We start from the raw sequence: 19996 nt of genomic DNA, 5'->3' as shown, positions 1-19996 counted from the left end.
TATGGCTCTAGTCCTTAGAGTTTTGTTCTGCAGTGGAGACAGGGAGTCAGATTCTAATCCTTTTCATTAGTAACTAAATATAACGGGCTTAGGTTAATCACTTGATTCTAAACTGTCTCATTTTCCTCTCCTCTAAAGTGAGTGAGTGAGCCACATGATAAGGTTGTTTCTTGTCCGAAATTGTGGTCCGAGCATGTTCATTTTTACCCCAGTACAGCACACATCCTGAGCATTGCCCTTTCCTCACCTGTTCACTCCTTCTCTGTGGCATGAAATACAGACCGTGTCTCAAGCCTGCTGCTCCACTACCTGAAATAGACATTTCTACGCTGATTTGGAGATGCTTAAAATGCATAGCAGATAAGAGCTCATATAGTAGAATATGTGACTTTATTGCAATAAGTGAATAACTTACTAAAATTTTCTGTTTTACTTTCTAAATTAGAGAGTAGTATGTGCAGTAGATATTTGAAAATTTTACTCTAAGGAGTCAGATGCCTGAAAATAAATCTGCATCTCCAGGAGAAAAGTAATCTTCAGGCTGTGGCCTTTCTAGCATTTAGCCCATAGCTAGAGGGGAAATCTGTCTGGAAAAAAGTTATTTCAGAGCAGCATGAAGGCATTCAAATACGTGCTAAATGTTCCAACATTGTTTAACCATGGTGGCACCAAATTATGTATAAGTGTATGTATTAGTATAAGTGGAAAATAAAACAATACCTGAGGTTTACTTGTAACAATCATTCTTAAAAAGGACAAAAAACCAAACACCGCATGTTCTCACTCATAGGTGGAAATTGAACAATGAGAACACATGGACACAGGAAGGGGAACATCACACTCCGGGGACTGTTGTGGGGTGGGGGGAGGGGGGAGGGATAGCATTAGGAGATATACCTAATGCTAAATGACGAGTTAATGGGTGCAGCACACCAACATGGCACATAGATACATATGTAACAAACCTGCACATTGTGCACATGTACCCTTAAACTTAAAGTATAATAATAATAATAATAAAATATGTATTTTTAATTTTCCATTTTGAGACTTTTAATGTGTGGTAAATAATGAAGGCATTGACGTATATTAACTACATGAATGGACCTGTATTTCTAATCAGGCCTCAATTTCAAGGTAATTGTCTGTAGTATTTAACTTTCTTTTAAGCTAATGGTAATTTGCTCACATGAGAAGTTAATAAGAACAAAAAGGAGGAAAAATTGCTGTTACAATAAGAGACAACTGGAATATGTCATCAACATTGATATTGCAATTTATAGCTGCATAATAGTTACTTTTTAAAAATATGCTGTGAATTTTCTAAACATTACTAACTGTGACCTTGAATTATTTTAAAATATTCTTAAGTACAATGTCGCAAGATACTGTGTTTTCGTTTTTGTGTTCCCTTTAAGATAGTAAGAGTACAGTGTAATAGCTTTTTATTTCTTTCTAGTCTGGAGCGATTCCTTCCAACTACCAAGCACCTGTCCTCTTCATCCGTCTTACAAATAAAAACCTTTGGTTCCAGTAATCAGTTAGCAGCCTAAAGAGCATGTCACTGTCACTCTGTCTGCCAGGCACAGTCCAGCCCTACCAATCACTGTTGTAGAGCAGAATGGGAAGCCATGTCAACAGGGTGATGCAGACAGTATTCCTACCACTTGTCACTAAATCTGCTTGTTTTTCACTTTGTAACTTAAGGACAATAGTAGTCTCTAGCCTCTAAAGAAGAACAACAGGAAAAGGTGAAAAATATTTTCTTCATGAATTTCTTTTGTAATTCACTTGGATTGCAAAACTATGGATTTCTAAAGCTTCATCCAACAAAGAGATTTTCTGGGTAAAAGAACAACTGAAACATGAACATACCACACATGCAGAATTCAACATCAAGGTGGTTACCAAGCAACGGAGAGCCATCAGCAACACTTAGCTTTTATAAATCTCCAGTGACTGGAGTGGGCCACTGCTCTCTGCCATGATACAGCAACAGGATTGTGTTGTTATTGATTTTTGGATATTGTTTGTTTGGGGCAGCAACAGCAGCAGTAGATATTCTACATGAGGGAGTTAGAAAGTATGTCATTCGGAATAAAGTAACAGGTCTTAGGTTGGAAGTAAAAATGTAATCAGTAAGATAATTATTTCAGAGTCTGAAATGAACAGCCAAAAAGTGCACTTCTATCTGATTTCATGTGACTCTTGGATTCTGAAATTATCTCAACTCTGAATAATATTTTGAATTAGCCATGCTACTTAACAAACTTTACAGAGTGAAAATTATTGGCATGGGTAAAATTCTTAAGTCACAAGTCTCTGGTGGTGAATGACAGTATATTACATTAGTCAAGAGGTCCTCATGGGGAACAAAGTATTTCCTGAAAAGCATAATTTAATGTCAGCGTTGGGTTGAATATGAGCATCACTCTAGGTCCTTGTGTGGTTTGTGCCAATGAGAGAAGAAGGCTATCTAGATAAGTGATGTGGGAGAATGTAGAGCCACAACCTGGAAGGAGGTGATCAAAAGTGGGGATGTAGAAAATAGTCATGGCAACCAGGGGGATGATCCCATGGGCATAGCTAAGAGATGCAAACCCTCCTCAAGATGATTAAAAATGTGTAAAGCCTGTAAAATCCCAATATGCTTGGTGTGAGTGATTTTGGTAGCTGTTATTGAAGTTGATTAAAGGCTGAGCTTCATATTGGGTCACTGTAGTTAAAGACAATAAAATGACACCCCCAAAAATTAAGAAGCAGAGGCCAGAACATAACACAATGGAGGCTAAGTTCTAATATAGTAAACAAGTTGGGGCAAGAAAAGTGCTCCATGTAGGTTGGGATGGCTATGGAGTGGTTCCATTCACATGTCTTTCAAGACAACCTGCAGCTGGATGCATAACTGACCAATGGCCTCCACTGAAGGCTGAAACCCAGGTTGCTCGCAGCCAAAGACTGACCAGGCAGGATTACTACTAGCACTGGCCCACTCCTGTCCAACCTGGGACCCTTCCAACAGACAACCTTGCTGAGGTATTCCCCAAAGTCTGGGAAAAAAAAAAAACAACTTTCTGAAAACTGTCTTTTTAATGTATACGCTGTAAAACGTAGGTGATATAAACAAATCCATCCAACTCTGCTTTAAAACCCCCAGTAAAATTTGCTTGGCTAAAACAATTTTAGTAAGAGAGCCATGCAAAGCAAAGTAATTCTAGGATATCCATCAATGTTAGGCTCTTGTTTTCCTTGTAAGAAATACAGATTTATTCATATACTATCAGGCCACTCAAAGGATAACAGGGAGGACCAAAAGTTTAGGAAATTTGTGGTAATGCCAACACCTGGTTTCACATAGTCTAATGTGTGTGAAAAACAGGAATTAAAAAGGTTAAAGGTTCAACACAGTTTCAGAATTCTATTCTCTAATTTTCCTTAAATCAGACTTTGTCTCTCCTCTCCTGCTTTTCTCTGTCTCCTCTCTCTCTCTCTCTCTCAATCTCTCTCTCTCACACACACACAAATAATACTTCTAAATACTTTTGCATGTTTTGTCTGTGCATATTCTTTTGTATTTTCTTCTTCTTTTACTGCCATCAATAGATTCAAACTTTCTTTGCATTTCTCATTTTACACATTTTGAAAGCAAGAGTCTAATTGCATTGTGAATAGTTATCATTATATTAGGCAGTTATTTTGAAATCTGGATCATTTTACAACTTTTTGTCCCAAGACATGATAGTCAATGGTAAAATATGGCCTACTAAGGCTGTAACCGCCACAAAGAATTCTAAGTGTGGCATATGACCTTAAATTAAGTGAGGAATATGGAAATATATGACACCCTTATTGAGAAGGAATGGGCATTGCTCAGTAATATACTGAATTGACAGGAATGAGCCAATTATGCAAGATAGAGATATCTTCTGGGGCAAAGGGTAGCCATGCTTACTGACCAGAGTAATAAAAATATCTCCTTTTGGCACAAAGCACAGTCAAGCTTGATCACCAGTATAAAAAGTTCAGGGTTCTTCTGTAACACAATCTACTGTGTATGTGAGGTGTCACCTAGCCCTCTTCATGTTACCCTATGGGAATTGCAGCTCTGATATCTGGCATGATAAAAGCCAATACTGTGCATATGACTGTTGGTGTGAGTCATAAAATCCTTTGTCTCTGACTCAGGAGTCTCTTGTCTTCTGCTTTCATGAAACTGCAGCAGGCTAATATGTTAACTTACACATAAGGAAAAAAAATCTCTGTCCTTTCATAATTCTTAACAGTTCTGGTGATAAAGATGGGTTGCTGAGAGGAACATGGATTTTTGAAAAAAGAAGGATGAGGACCTCATGAGTTGATTAACATGATATGAGGAAAGTCCATAAGAATGAATAAACATATTGACTAAAATATATAGTCAATCAAGTAATATGTCATCCTTCTGTCAGTTACTGGAGGTATGGTTGCAGGCTGAACCTACCAAGAAGTAGGTCCAGAGACAAATGCCTGAACGTTGCCTGGCCTGCTGCTAACTCCCTTTCAGGGGTTCAGTCAGCCTTGCATCTACCCATTTTAACAACCAGTATTAAGATTTGTCCTGGGAGGCCAAAAGTTTCCAACTCTTTTCAGAGAAAAAAAAAAAATGGTTAAACAGCTGAGCACCTATATTGAGAGAGAATAGATGGAAACTTGTAGCCTATGGGCATCACACAAATATATTATTAGATCAATTGTGAGGTGAGAGAGTGAGCGGCTTCACCCTTGTTATGCTTCCATAACATTGGCAACAGCTAGGCAGTCTTACAGCTCAGCCACTCCTGCAATCTATGACGTCAACCTTTGATCTTTTTGCTAATGACAGTAAAACATCTGAGTTGTTTTTCTTTGTTCATTTGCTTTTAAGTGAGTCCTGGAAACTACATGTAAACTTTAGCTTTCTCAGAAAGATTTCTCAGACACAGATTAATTCCCATGTAAAGTCATTGATGATGCATTGAGTAGTGTACTGGCATTTAGTGCCCTAGATGGTGTTTACAATGCTGATGAAGGTGGACCACTGGCAAATGAAACATGAAACCCCCAAAATATAGGTACATTTTTGCAGTCAACCTGATTACTCAAGGAAACTTACCTTGTACTTAAATTGAAACCAAGCATGAATTTATGAGATATCATCAAGCTAATGGAGAGCAAATGCCTCAGATGAAGGTGGGCTCCCCCAAGAACTTGGTGAGAGCCAAGCTCACAGTGGCCAGAAAGAGCAACCCCTCTAATCCTAGAAGGAAAGCACTATGTGTTTGGCTGAGACAGCTGGGTAAAGAGACTCCCGCGGGGTAAATACACAATGTCTAGAATGATGACATTGCCACCTACTTCCCCATTATATATCTCTTTGGGTGCAACAAATGCATTTGAATATTGCTTGGTTGAACTGCAAGCAGACACCTTGCTGCTAACAAATGAAAGTAAATCCATGTAGCTCACTAGACAGAGATGCTCTCTCCTTCTCCGCCCCTAACCCCTTCCTCCTTCTGCATTCCTACCCCAGCAACTTAAAGGGGCTAGACGATTAAAGATGGATCTAAGGTCTCACTGTGCCAACTAGGAACTAAAGGTCATACACTTCTGTCCCCTGAGCTGGGGTATCTAAGAGGGGGGAAGAACTGAAACCTTTATGGCTTTGTTGGTTCCACATGTACCAGTCATCATTCTACTTGGTGTCATTGGGGCTGAGATCACATGCATCCAGTTTACTAGAGCTGGCAGTCTTCACGATGAGGATGGAACCCAATATGACCCCTTGGGTGCAAATCTTCAGGCTGATTCAATGTAGTTTTTGCTTCTACATGTAAATATATAGCAGGAATTGAAGCATTATGGGCTTGTACTTCTGCATCTCATAGTTTGGATAAAAGAGTAGATTTTATGTTCTGTAATCATTCTATTACATTTGCTAATAAAAGCCATTTGTCCGGGAAAGGTCTCCCTTTCCTAATGAATGATATAGATATGGATATAGATATATTCTCCAACCTAACACAAAATAAAATAGTTTTCATTTATTTGAAAAAGGAAAAAAATATACATATGTTCTCCAACCCAATAAAAGATCAGTCTCAAAATGGAAATGGAACAATAAAAGTTAGGTTAACTTAAAGATTTTTGTTAGCTAGATGGGTGGCCTTCCTTTTTCAATACCTAAATATGTCTTTTTCAGAAACAAAACTAAAAGGCAATCCCTTGAATCTGTTTTGTGACAAAAGTCTTCAGATTTTCTGTTGGTTCATAATAGAGTGAATTAGGTTGTCAAAATATAGCTGGCAGATCAATAAATATTCAATAACTATAAGGAAAAGGAGGTCTAGGCTAGTGGGGAATAATTTATTTAGGTAGCTGTTATGCTAGCAGAGCTCACGATCATTCTGCAAATGTGGCATCACTTACTGCAGTAAGCCATTCCTCACACATTACTGAAGTTCCGTGTCTTTCCTCAGTGCTCCCATATGCCTTGTTTATGAATTTACTATTCTGCATTATGATGGCATTTCTCCTTAAACAAACAGTAAGTTTCTTAAAGGCAGGGATTTTATCTTATTATTCTTTGCCACATACCAAGCTTAACATAGCAAGTTACTCATTTTATTTTCTAGACGAATAAATAAATGAATATGTTAGGGGAAATGCATCCTAAACCCCCTTGAAAAAAAAATCATTTGCCAAAATTGTTGAACTACTACTTCCTTTACGGTCTGTTAAATCAGTATCAGATGGGTCCTCATATATAGGAAATACTTCATATGTATGTTAACACAGAACAACAGCAGTATCCCGAAAAGATACCATCACTAAGCTTGGCTTTTTTTTTTAAAAGTAAATGTAATAAAAATTCAATAGGTTTGTTTGGATTTGCCTTCATGAAATCAGCAAAACTCTGTTTAGCTGTCAGTAAAAATGATGTTCAGCAAGTCTTTGTAGACCACATACTTGAGCCTTTTGTTGTTACATTTTGAAGTAGAAAGCTTGCTCCTTGTCACCTTCGATTTGACATTTTACAGGATCTAGAAACATAAGTCAGGTAGAGAAACATGTTCGTATTGTTTTTTCCCCTCTATCTGACCACCAATAATCTTAAATGTCAACAATGTCAGATTTCAATTTTGTCCACTGAATCACCACACTGTGGATTGAAAAACCGATCTCTACTTTTATTGTTCTGAATGTTTCCTATGTGGTGATTAAAAGAAAAAGAAAAAGAAAAACATTTGACTTGCTTGGCAGATGGTTTTATATTACCTCTGTTTAAATATAATACTTTAAACTTCTTATTGAATCAGTCAAATGGAATGGAGCATTCGCCTGCTTCATAAAATATGTTTAAACTAAGAAGGAATTCAGCTCTCTGGATTGGCTTGTAGCAATTATTTACCTTTTTTGTTGTTGTGGTAAGGAGCCTACTGTGTGAAGTATATGAGTTGTGGATTGGTTACAAAAATGAATGACACGAATATCTGTTTTGACAGATTTTAATTCACTATATTCATTAAAAAAATAAGAATTTCACCAGGTGTGGTGGCTCACGCCTGTAATCCCAGCACTTTGGGAGGCTGAGGTGGGCAGATCACGAGGTTAGGAGATCAAAACCATCCTGACTAACACGGTGAAACTCCGTCTCTACTAAAAAAAAAACAAAAAACTTAGCCGGGCATGGTGGTGGGCGCCTGTAGTCCCAGCTACTCGGGAGGCTGAGGCAGGAGAATGGTGTGAACCTGGGAGGTGGAGCTTGCAGTGAGCCAAGATCGCGCCACTGCAGTCCAGACTGGGGGACAGAGCAAGACTCTGTCTCAAAAAAATAATAATAATAATAATAACAAGAAGAATTTCTTTTCCAAACATGTTGATGTTTACTGTGGGAGCATATTGTTATTTATGAGTTCATTTTACTTTATTATTTATTTATTTATATATTTTTTGAGACAGAGTCTCGCTCTGATGCCCAGGCTGGAATGCAGTGGTGTGATCTTGGCTCACTGCAACCTCCACCTGCCGGGTTCGAGCAGTGCTCCCACCTCAGCCTCCCAAGTAGCTGGGATTACAGGTGCCCACACCGTGCCTGGCTAATTTTTGGATTTTTAGTAGAGACGGGGTTTCACCATGTTGGCCAGACGGGTCTCAAACTCCTGACCTCAAGTGATCTGCCCAACTCAGCCTCCCAAAGTGCTTGGATTACAAGCATGACCAACCATGCCCAGCCATGAGTTCATTTTAAAAATACAAGATATCATTTTTATGCATTTAATTTGCAAGCTTTACCTTAATTATATGTTCTACCAAATATTTACTAATATCAACAACATTTATATTCAACAATTTATATCCATTGTTGGATATAGATGTTCACATTTCATATTCAGTAACTGGAATGCATAATCAGATTTAGCTATGGTGGAATGTCTGTTGATTCACTGGACCAGGCATGGAAAATTTTCTGGAGAGAGATATTTGTGACCTAAGCCCCCTACCCAGAAATTGTGCCTCTAAGTTGCTATAGAATCACCAGATAGCAGTAGAATTCTGAAAGAGAGAATTCAACAGAAATGTCAAGAAAACAAGAAATATAGCCTCATTTATAAAAATAGAAATCTTGTAATGAAAATAGTAATTAATTAGAAGAAGAGAGAGATTAATGAATTTGGGATCCAAACTGCTATATTACAAAATTAATTGGTATTACAATAGAAAAATATTGTAAAGCTGTTTCATTTGTCTATGTATTCAATACACATGTATTGAACACATAATATGTTTTCAGACACCTTTCTAGGCGCTGGGGAGAATAAGAGCAAGGCAGAGATGACTCCTGTCCACATAGCTTACATTTCAGAGTGTGTGGGAGGGTCTGGCTGTGTGTGTGTGTGTGTGTGTATGGGGGGGATTCATTTATTTTTAATTATTGAAGTAATTAGTAATTGTAATTAATGCTGCAAAGGAAATGAACAGAGTACTTGATGAAACATAGCAGTGAGGGCTCTCATCTCTGTGTATGATGTTCAATCTGAGCCCTGAAAAAAAGGAAAGGGATGAGCAGATAAAGGGCAATGAAAGCACATCCAAACCAAGAGTGTTTTCACTGATCAGGAAGCAACAGGCCATGTGCTAGCATATATGTGTGTATATATATATATACGTATATACATATATAATACGTATATATATATACATATATAATATATGTATATATGTATATATATAATTCTTTTTGTATTTTTTAAAGATGGAGTCTCACCCTGTCGCCCAGGCTGGAGTGCAGTGGCACCATCTCTTGGCTCACCGCAACCTCTGACTCCCGGGTTCAAGCGATTCTCCTGCCCCAGCTGCAGAGTAGCTGGAACTATAGGCATGCACCACTATGCCAAGCTAATTTTTGTATTTTTAGTAGAGATGGGGTTTCGCCATGTTGGCCAGGCTGGTCTCAAACTCCTGGCCTCAAGTGATCCACCCGCCTCAGTCTCCCAAAGTATTGGGATTACAGGCATGTGCCACTGTGCCCGGCCAATATTCTGATATGTAATAAGAGAGACACCTGCTTTTTAAGAATCTCAATGCTTCACATTACAAGATGACTCCTAACTAATCTAGGCCATTAGACCGTTTTTTATGAAGAAGACAAAAAGTAGTTTCACAACTGACAGTAGAGGGGATAAAAATGATTTGTTGAGGCAGGAGAATCACTTGAACCCAGGAGGCTGAGGTTGCAGTGAGCCGAGATCGCCCCACTGCACTCCAGCCTGGGCATCACAGCAAGACTCTGTCCCCCGCCCAGAAAAAAAAAATAATTGTTTAGCAGTTCATACAGTGTTCCTGGTGTCCTTACATTTTGGAAATGCATAACTAGCCTATGCCTATAGTGATGCGTTTTTCTGTCACCAGTAATCTCAAAGTCCACAGATGTCACCTGTGGGATTCCATCAAGGAAGAGGTCCTCCTCGTCACTTAAAACAGCCATATCTCTATGTCACTGCTACCTGCTACTCAACCTGATGCTTAGCAAACAAAATACACCCGTTACCATACAGAAGCCTCTCTCTGAATTAAAATTTCCCTTTGCCCCTGATAATTTATTGACTGTTATGCACAGCTATGAGATGTATTTCTCTAGAATAAGTGTTTGGGCATCTCTACATTGAAACTCCCTTATATTTTTTGCACTGCAGCACTCAAGCATTGATTGATAACTAGATATGGAATGTGGTAGTTTGGCACAGAAGTATTAAAAGCAGTATCAAGAGCTAAATACATTTGAGGTGAAGAATACAAGTTTTAGACACTCTTTTACTACCACATAACAATACCAAAGTAAGAAAATGTAATCAAGAATTAAAAGAAGGGGAAAAGAAATAAAAGAAAAGGAAAATATATGTTAATTTATGAGATAAAAGTGTTTACACTCAACTTAGAACAAATCACAAAAAGTAATCGTCACTGGTGTCACTGCCTTGTCACCCATGTGCATATGTTTCCATGACAATACCATTTATAAAGTTAATCTATCAGCATTTTTTATGGCACTATCTTGTCCTGTGAGCCCTTAGAGAGACCAAGGTGGCACTAATATAATTAAATGTAAGAGCTATTTCACAGAGCATCTAGGGATACAGGTGTAGGTATCCTAGGTGTGCCATTTATCCCTGAGTTTATGAATAGAGACGTTACCATTCATGGAAGAAAAAAATGTGTCTGTGTTTGTGTGTGTGTGTGTGTGTGTGCGTATGTAAGAACACACTGCACACACACATGCACATATATGTGTGGGTGGGTATATTTTTCCTGAAACAATCTATGTATTGATGAATTAAACATTTTTATTCCCATGATTTATGTAAAGAAATGGCTGCTTATTAATTAAAAAAAAAAAACAAAAAAACAAGAAACTAGTGGCACCAACTACCCAGGTATTTATTTTACATCCTTGATTCTAGATTCAGGTGTTATACTTTAAGTATTTCATAAGATGCTAATAACATCTTTAGGACCAAGGCTTGGTGGTTATTCAAATTGAGAAAAAAAAACAAATAGTGCTCAAGGTCTTATACAAACAAGCAGAGTGTTCACGGCAGCAAATGTCACTCTATGTCATCAGCATTCCATCCACATATGGGATCATCCCTCCATCCCGCCCCAGTCCTATTTTCAGAAGCATAGGCGAAACATTGTTGTCAAATAGTTTTACAACAAGAACAGGATGTATCAGTTCACATTGACTTATTTACTCCCAAAATTCCCATTTTAGACACCAGACACAAATTAGCTCAACTGTATTTTCTACACTAGGAAGATAAAGTTTAATGACACTGAGAACAAAACAATTTGTGATTAGCTTCTGAATAATTTGTACTGGGTTATAACTATTTTCTATTATAATAACTAAAACTAAGGTTCAGATTCTATTTTGTTCTCCTTTTTGTACTTATCAGAATAAGATAATACAAACTGAACTTCAAGAAATTCTCAATGTATTATTTATTAATTTGTAATTAAAAACAATTTAAGGACAATGTAGTCAAGTTAAAGAAAAAATAGTGGGAAGAAGTGGGTACCTGGTATTTTTTGAAATAATGATAATATAGTTACATCACTAAAAAGAGAATGCTGGCCAGGCAGGTAACATCAAGGCCAGGAATGAAGAAATTATTCTAGATCTTCTGAACAATAAGGAATTAATTCCTTGAGAATGCCGCCATCCAAAGAAATCAGCTGTATATTACTCAATTACAAAGCTGATAATACAAATTTCAGAAAGACAATCTGATTAACATTTCTACCAAAAGTAAAAGCAATGTGAAAAAGGAGTCACGAAGGAAAACCAAGGTGTTAACCACGACGAGAATCAAAAAAGGAGGAAACTGATGTTTAACCAATGCCTTAACTCCTTGTTACATGTCATGAAACTTTTAATATAGGGGTATCTGAAAGTTTAAGGGTTTAACTTTAATGTGAATCATATCCCTTTTGTATATTTTAAAAATTAAGTTACAAACGGTGAAAAGATTATGAAGTGAGAAAAAAGAAAGCTATTTATTCATACTCAGTTTATTTTCTTTAAAAAATATATAACATAATACAATAGTAGATGGGATTCAATAGCAGATAGGATTAGGGACATCAAAATTCAAGAATTTATGTCCCATTATCAAAACCTGTGAAAGGTTTCTGAAGGGTTCGTGGTGTTAATCTACTTGCAAGCTAACAGGTCAGCCTGCTAAAGTTTCACGGTTGCTGATCAAAGACATGGGACCACCGGGTCAGAGGTAAAGGCTAGTTTAATACAGCAGAAGCAGTAGGCAGAATATCAGCATTTGCACTATTTCCCTGAATTCAGTTCTGGCGGAGTAAAGCAAATAGGTTCACATGATATCCTCACCACCCAGTGAGTTGTGTCACAGCACAAAAATCCTGCATTTAGAGAATCCAAATCTTATAATCAGCAAAAAGTATGTCTGACCTTTGTTCTGGAGGAAAACATTATCTTTATTACACTGTACAGCAAACAAGCCTGTCCTTTACTCTGGAGGGAAACACTATCTCTATCTTCCAAGGCTGTTTGCTATACAAAGATGATTAAAAGGTAATCCAGAACAAAAGCAGTCAGTACTTCTTTCTGCAAGACTACAGTTAATTGAGACACCCATGGAGAATGGTCTCCCAACATTCATTTCCTAAAACTTCTTCTGTCTTGAAAGTGTGATCTTTCTTTCTCTTCTCTATTCCTATAGCATCCTATGCATACCCTAATCAAGTAAATCTTACACACTCTGTTGCAATTTCCTGTTCCTATGATGTTAAACAAAAAGTATAGAGGTCATTATTTGCACTCAGTCCTTACACTAGGCCCTGACAGAGCTGACCAAACCAAAATGAAGTCACTCACTCTAAATGCCACATAATCAGAGATTATAAGGAAGCAGATAGACCCTGAAACAGATCAGCTTTTCTTAAAAACAGGCGATTACAGTCTACCTGGGTGAGCATAATAAAGAAGCCCCCTCTGCTTTAATTCTTACAAAAAAGTAACCTAAAGTAATCTAACGTCACCAGTCGGGGGGGTTTATTACTATTATTGTTCTGTTTACTTGTTTCCACCTTACAAAACCCACTGCTCTGCTATTGCCCAGTGGGAGCTCTCACTGTATTTTGTAAAAGCCAATTAGATCTGTAACTAAATATGTTGTAACTTTGTCCTTTGACATTGGTTAAAAACAACTATCACTATTACTACAAGTATCACTCATACCTATCTTCATTATTTTCAGCAAATATTCTAATAAAAAGTAACCCCTGCAAATATTTTTGTGTGAATTAATAAAATAATGATTTATGGGGTAATATTTGGCAGAAAAGCAAAATAAAACAATGCCTACATACACTGGCATCCACAGGCAAAAAGGGAATCATTTTTTAAAAGGAAATCTTGGTTACTAATAGAAATCTAAACTATAAATTTTGGATAGTGTCAATAGGTATATTCTTAGTAGATAGCCTTCAGTGATAAAAGACAACCGCCATTTTCAATCTCTTTTGATTGCAAATATATTAGAAAAGTCTGTGCCCAAAGATGCAAAAGCCTTCAAAGGCAACATTCAACTTCAAAGCAGCACACAATGCACTCATAGAGGGTGGCTTCTTTAAGGGTTTTTCCAGTCTTGCCTGAGTTTTTGTAATATAAAACCAGTCTTTTAAAGTTAGTGCATAAAAAGACAAAGTCTCAGAAAAGAATATAGGCTTTGAAATGCCTCACAAAAGTATCATAATGCTATGCTAGTGAAGTATAAAACAGAACTTTCCTGCAAAACTTCTTAAATAAAAAAAGATTTCAAAAGATTTGGTGAAAAATTTCAGTAACATCATTTGTTTTTTCTTCCTTTTAGTTTTTAAATGCCACAGCAGAAATAGCAAGGCTACTAACACCAGCAGTTTCTACACTGCAAGACTTTGTCAGCAGTAGTCAGTCAATGTACTTGAAAATCCAAGAGACTTCAGCATACGCCCCAGAGTAAAAGAGCAAGAAGGGCCACATGTTTATAAATAAAAATTGCTTAGCATATTAGTACAATGATAGATTAATTTCATTTTCTATGGTTAAACATATCCACCTCTGCAATATTATATTTCTTTATCAATGGCATTTGTCTAAATATTATACTAGTTATAGCCAAAGATAGAATAATGGCTTAGGGTATGGGGAGCTTATTTTCCAGTATCAATTGTTATTGGAATGTATAAAAATTGTGCATAATAATTGAAATAATTGTCACCACAAAACTGCACAAACATACAATACAGAAAATGGAGGGCAGTACATTTGTGAATATTCCCATGAAAATGTACAAAAGTCTTTAGCAACAACATCCTTTATTTGCTCATAATACACTCATTCCTTTCACCATTGAGTATGTACATATTTCTCTGATTGGAAAGAACTACAGAGGAGGTTTTATTTTTACTTTCCAGTTTGCTATTAAAGAGAGAAAAACTAACAGAGAAAAATCAACAGAGAAAAATCAAGCAACTCAAAACAACCTTACACACACACACACACACACACACACACTCACAAAGATATTTTGTCCACCATATGTATTGATGTGCCTGTTTTCAGTCAATCCACAGGAAGGGCTAAGGAGAGTGACATCTGGGCTACATTAAAAGAACAGTTATATTGTTCAAAGAACTCAAGTTTAGCCCAAGTACAGTGGCTCATGCCTGTAATCCCAGGACTTTGGGAGGCCAATGTGGGTGGATCATGAGGTCAGGAGTTCAAGACAAGTATGACCAACATGGTGAAATCTCGTCTTTACTAAAAATACGAAAATTAGCCGGGTGTGGCGGTGCGCACCTGTAATCCCGGCTACTCAGGAGGCTGAGGCAGGAGAATCACTTGAACCAGGGTTGTGGAAGGTTGCAGTGATCCAAGATCTTTTACACCACTGCACTCCAGCCTGGGCGACAGACCTCATCTCAAAAAAAAAAAAAAAAGAAAAGAAAAAAGAACTCAAGTTTAAGTTTTAATTTGTGCTAAAATCTCCCAAGGAGTATAAGTCTGAGAGCTGAAAGGATATAACTGCAAAATAAACCTCTGCTCCCGCAGACATGCTTGTCTCTAGATCAGTATGAGACACCAGGCCTGACTTCTCCAATATCTCTGTCTCAGCTGTTATCTAAATATCTTATCCAGTGGCTTTTCCAGAGTCTCCACCAGTTTGTCCTCATCCACAAGACATTCTCTTGCGTTTAACCTAGCATTCTCAGATTCAGTAACTCCTTTCATTGTCCTCTCACCACTTCTCAAAAACTACCCTTTAAAGCAAATTCAGCCACTTTTCAGCTTGGCTGCTCCCTCCACATGTTCAAAGAGAATTGATATTGAGACATTATGATTCTGTGGCATGCTTTCTAGCCAGATATAAGAGTAGACTTCATTTTCCCTTTGTCTTTGCATAAGTGTGCAATGGATCTTAACAGCATTTGTCAAGTTTTTTTGTTCTGATTTTTCAAGTTTCAGAAAATCTCATCCTGAGTATTGGCAACAGGTATACCATATAGGCTTGCTTTTTGTTCAAGTATGAATGTGCCTTTTCCCCCAATGCTAAGTTATTTATTGACATTACCAGCAGCTTAATGATAAGAGGTAAAATATAAAGATGTGAAAATGGTTGATGGAATATTGTTACCAAAATGGCAAGGTTCTGATGCTCACTGCACAGAGAGCCAACCGCTGAGACAATGAGTATTTCCAGGCAGGAAGGCTTTAACTGGGTGCTTCAGCCGAGGAGAGCAGATCAGTCTTAAATTGGTCTCCTGACAGACTAAAATTAGGGGTTTATATAGCAGGGAAGAAATGTAACCATGTGTGGGAAAACAGGAACTGGGGAAGGGTTAGAAAGAAGAGTTGATCAATAGGAAGCAGGTGGTCGCTTTGGCCATCATGATGGGTAAGGGGTCTGGTTTCTCATTGTCTGTATGCAGTGATCTGGTGAGTTTCAGCTCTTTGATATTATCTGGGAGGGCTGATGGTTGGTTTCCTGAGAAGGGAACTCAGATAAGACAAAGGTAACTTTCTCAGGTTTCAAGACTGGGAGGGTCAATTTCTGTGTTTATTCAAAAGAAACCATAAACATTAGTTTTATGGAACAATTGGGCCAGTTTAAATATCATTCCCATTACGTAGGGAATGAACGCCTTGGCCTCGTCCATTTCTTTGCGTAAACTTTCCAATACAGTTCAAGGTTTTCATTCCACCAAGAATCATTATAATTATCATTACTGTCATAAAGTCAAGTGTAACATCTTTACTTTCAGAACCATAAATCATTATTAATAATAATAGTAGCAGTTGGTCAAGCTAATATAATATTTTAAAATATGGTTTTACTCATTTAGTTGGCACGCATGCCCAAGTTTAGAGATTCTACATAATCATTGTCACTGCTTATCAAAGTTATAAATTAAAAACAAATAAGATAGCAAATAAGTTGTATATTTCTGTTTCCTCACTCCTCATCAGTATTTTTATACCATTCAAAGAATATGGTATTATTTTATTAATCTAAATATTGCTTGTGTGTTTTCCAGGAATAAAGAGTAGATGTTGTATTTTTTTTCAGGGATCCTTAAAATGCATTGAAATAGAAAGTCTATGGGGAAAGTTGTCTTCTGCCTTCAAAATGTGCTTAGGCAAGTCTGTGCTGGAAGCTAGGTTATATTCAAGGACACAGCATCACCTGGAGTTGCTTTGATGTCAGAGGCCAAATTAGATGTTCTCACACAGTCGTGAATAGCCTGTGATCACCAGATCACAGATCTTCCAGATGGATTTGGGGAGTAATTTTTCTTTTGTTTGAGGATTCGTGACTGCTCTAAAGGGAAAATTTTAAGGTATAAACTGGGGAGCTTATACCTATGTGATTCACTGTGAAGAATCAGGCTAGACCAAAACCTTTCATTATTTTTGCACTCAATATGCTTACCAGCTAATCTTACATAGGGACTCAGAAGACAAGTAATGAACCATCTGGTGGCAGACATAAATGTTTTTAATGGAAATATCATTTCTATGTAATAACAAGAAACAATGCTTTGTTTTCTTTTGCTTGTTTTGGTTTTGATGGCTAATGTTTGCTTGAGAATCTGTTGTTGGAAAATAACTTCAATAAAAAATTGTGTGCCTAAGTATAATGAGATTATTCCAAAGTAAAGACTACACTTAGACATTGGGGGACAATAACTAGAAAGTAGAACACAGAAAACTATAAACATTTTCATGTAGAACTGTAAGTTTCTCTTGAAACTGGATTTGAATATAAGTAAGCCAAATATAATGAATGTTTTACTGCATGACGCTACCACCAGCAAGATTTAAAAACTGCTGCATTTAATTACTGTTGGTTTTTCTTTGAGAGAAAAGTATGTTTTCTCCGAAAAGAATAACAAAACACACACGTGCCCACACATACACAAACACACACATAAAAATGTACAAACAAAAACCTAATACTATCTTGTCTCTTTCTGTCATAGGAACACACGCACGCACACTTTTAAATAGTATACAAGTAAATGCATAAATGCATACATAGACATATGAATACATAATACCTACATAAATATGTATAAATACATTTATACCTACGTAACATAGGTAATTCACGAAAAAGAAATAAAAACTGATTTTGATTCTTATTGTCTTATAAAATGTATCAAGCAAATACACACAAACACACACACCAGAGGAAGAGATATATAAGTCAAATTGGCAGTGTAGGACCAAAGCTATAATTGGGACACACTTATGAAAATGAAGGAGCAGAGTGACAGAAGCCAGATTTCAAGAAATATTTTATTATAAAGCAAGGAATTGGCTGCAGTGAGGAAGAATGAGCAATAAACCTTGTGGAACAGTGGGCAGTCTCATATATTCACAACCTGGCTACTGCTATTTGAACCCTTTCCAACACAGTCGCCTCAGAAGTGTGTATGCATCTTGGGAAAATAGATGAAGGCAAATCTAAAATAACTGCCTCACTATGATGTCTGACACCACACAGCTCAATACCCTCACTGTGGAACTCTTTCAATAGAGAGACATAGAGAAAGATAATTATTCTCCTCCTCAATTTGCCATAGCTCTGGTCAGTCTGTGATGTCATGGGGATGGCATAATGTCTTGGTAGGCATAATGGTCAGCAGGGATCTGAACCTATATTTATATCTTTTGCTCAGAACTGTGGAATCAAACAACAGCCTGGTGTCGGGAATTAAACAGCAGACAGGTAGCAGCAGGTAATCACCTGCTCTGATGCTAGAGGTCATACGGGATTCCCAGAAGCATTGGTAGGGAGAACTTTGAAAATTGCAGTTATCCAGTGCAATCTGCTTATTAATTTTAATTGGACTTGGTTAGTTCCTGGAGACTAGTGAAAGCTGACTGTTTATAAAGAAGTATTTATGATAGTGCAGAAAGCCACAAGTTGAGCCCAAAGCCTAATGATTTTCTCTCAGAAATTACTGTCTTTAAAAAAATGACTCTGTAATATAAAAGGTGTAATAGTGGCATAATATATAAATTTTCAAAGTTTTATCAAAGTCACTTTGGTGTGTTGTAGTATAGTAGTCTATTCTTTTAAAAAGAAAAAGAAACAAGATTAGGAAGTTATGTGAGAAACAAAGCAAATGATAGAATCTTTTTACTGAAGATTCACTGTTATGTTACGTTAACAGGATTGTGGCTTAACAATCTTTCGTATATTAAGGAACAATACTACTTAAATCCTATCACTTTGAAGTGAATAAATTATGAAACCTTATCATTATAAATTAGAAAAAGACATTAATATGAACATAAAATGTAAATGAGCATCAAAAATTCACTAAAAAAAAAACCACTTTCAAAGAATAGTTCGCTTTCTTCTTTTCTAGGATTTCAAAAATCAGAAATTCTAGAAACTCCCTAGGTGTTTTTATCTGAGGAGACTGGCATAACTGTGATGTGTAAAAATGTAAACAAAACAAAAATACAACTTTCATGTATGCACAGACACACACACACAGGCACACACACAAATAAACATCAATCCTCACATTCTTTTTTTTCCATTTTTAACAATCTGTTAGAATATGAATAACATAAAACATACCATCTTAACCATTTTAAGTGTACAGTTCAGTTTTATTAAATACATTTATAATGTTATATAAGCATTACCACCATCAATCTTCATCTACTTTCAACTTGAAAAACTGAAATTCTACACCCATTAAATACCAGCTTTCCAGTACTCCAACCCCTTATGCCCTGGAAACCACCATTCTACTTTTCTTCTGTATGATTTTGACTATAGTAGTCCCCTCTTATCTGTGGAGGATCTGTTCCAAGCTGCCCAATGGATGTCTGAAACTAAGTATAGTACTGAAGCCAATATATGTTTTTCCTATACATACATATTTATGATAAAGTTTAATTTATAAATTAGGCACCATAAGAGATTAACAACAATTACTAGTAATAAAATTGACCACCTGAGTTAAACTGGGATTACTTGAATGCAAGCATTGTGATACTGTGACAGTTGATCTACTTGAGTGGGGAGAGTAGCATAAAAGATAACTGTTGGGTACTGGGCTTAATACCTGAGTGATGAAATAATATGTACAACAAACCCCTGTGACACGTGTTTACCTCTGTAACAAACCTTCACATGTACCCCCAACCTAAAATAAAAGTAAAAAAAAAGACAGTTGAACTGATAACCAAGATGGCTGCTAAGTGACTAATGGGTGTAGGTAGCATATACAGCATGGACAAAGACATGATTCGAATCCCAGGAAGGAGGGAACAAGATGACGCAAGGTTTGATCAGGCTACTCAGAACCGTGTGCAACTTAAAACTTATTCTGAAACTATCTGATCCGTTTTGGCTATGTCCCCACCCAAATCTCACCTTGA

The sequence above is a fragment of the Symphalangus syndactylus genome, chromosome 1, assembly GCF_028878055.3.
Source record: "Symphalangus syndactylus isolate Jambi chromosome 1, NHGRI_mSymSyn1-v2.1_pri, whole genome shotgun sequence".
Lineage (NCBI taxonomy): Eukaryota > Metazoa > Chordata > Mammalia > Primates > Hylobatidae > Symphalangus > Symphalangus syndactylus.
This window is presented reverse-complemented; position numbering follows the sequence as displayed.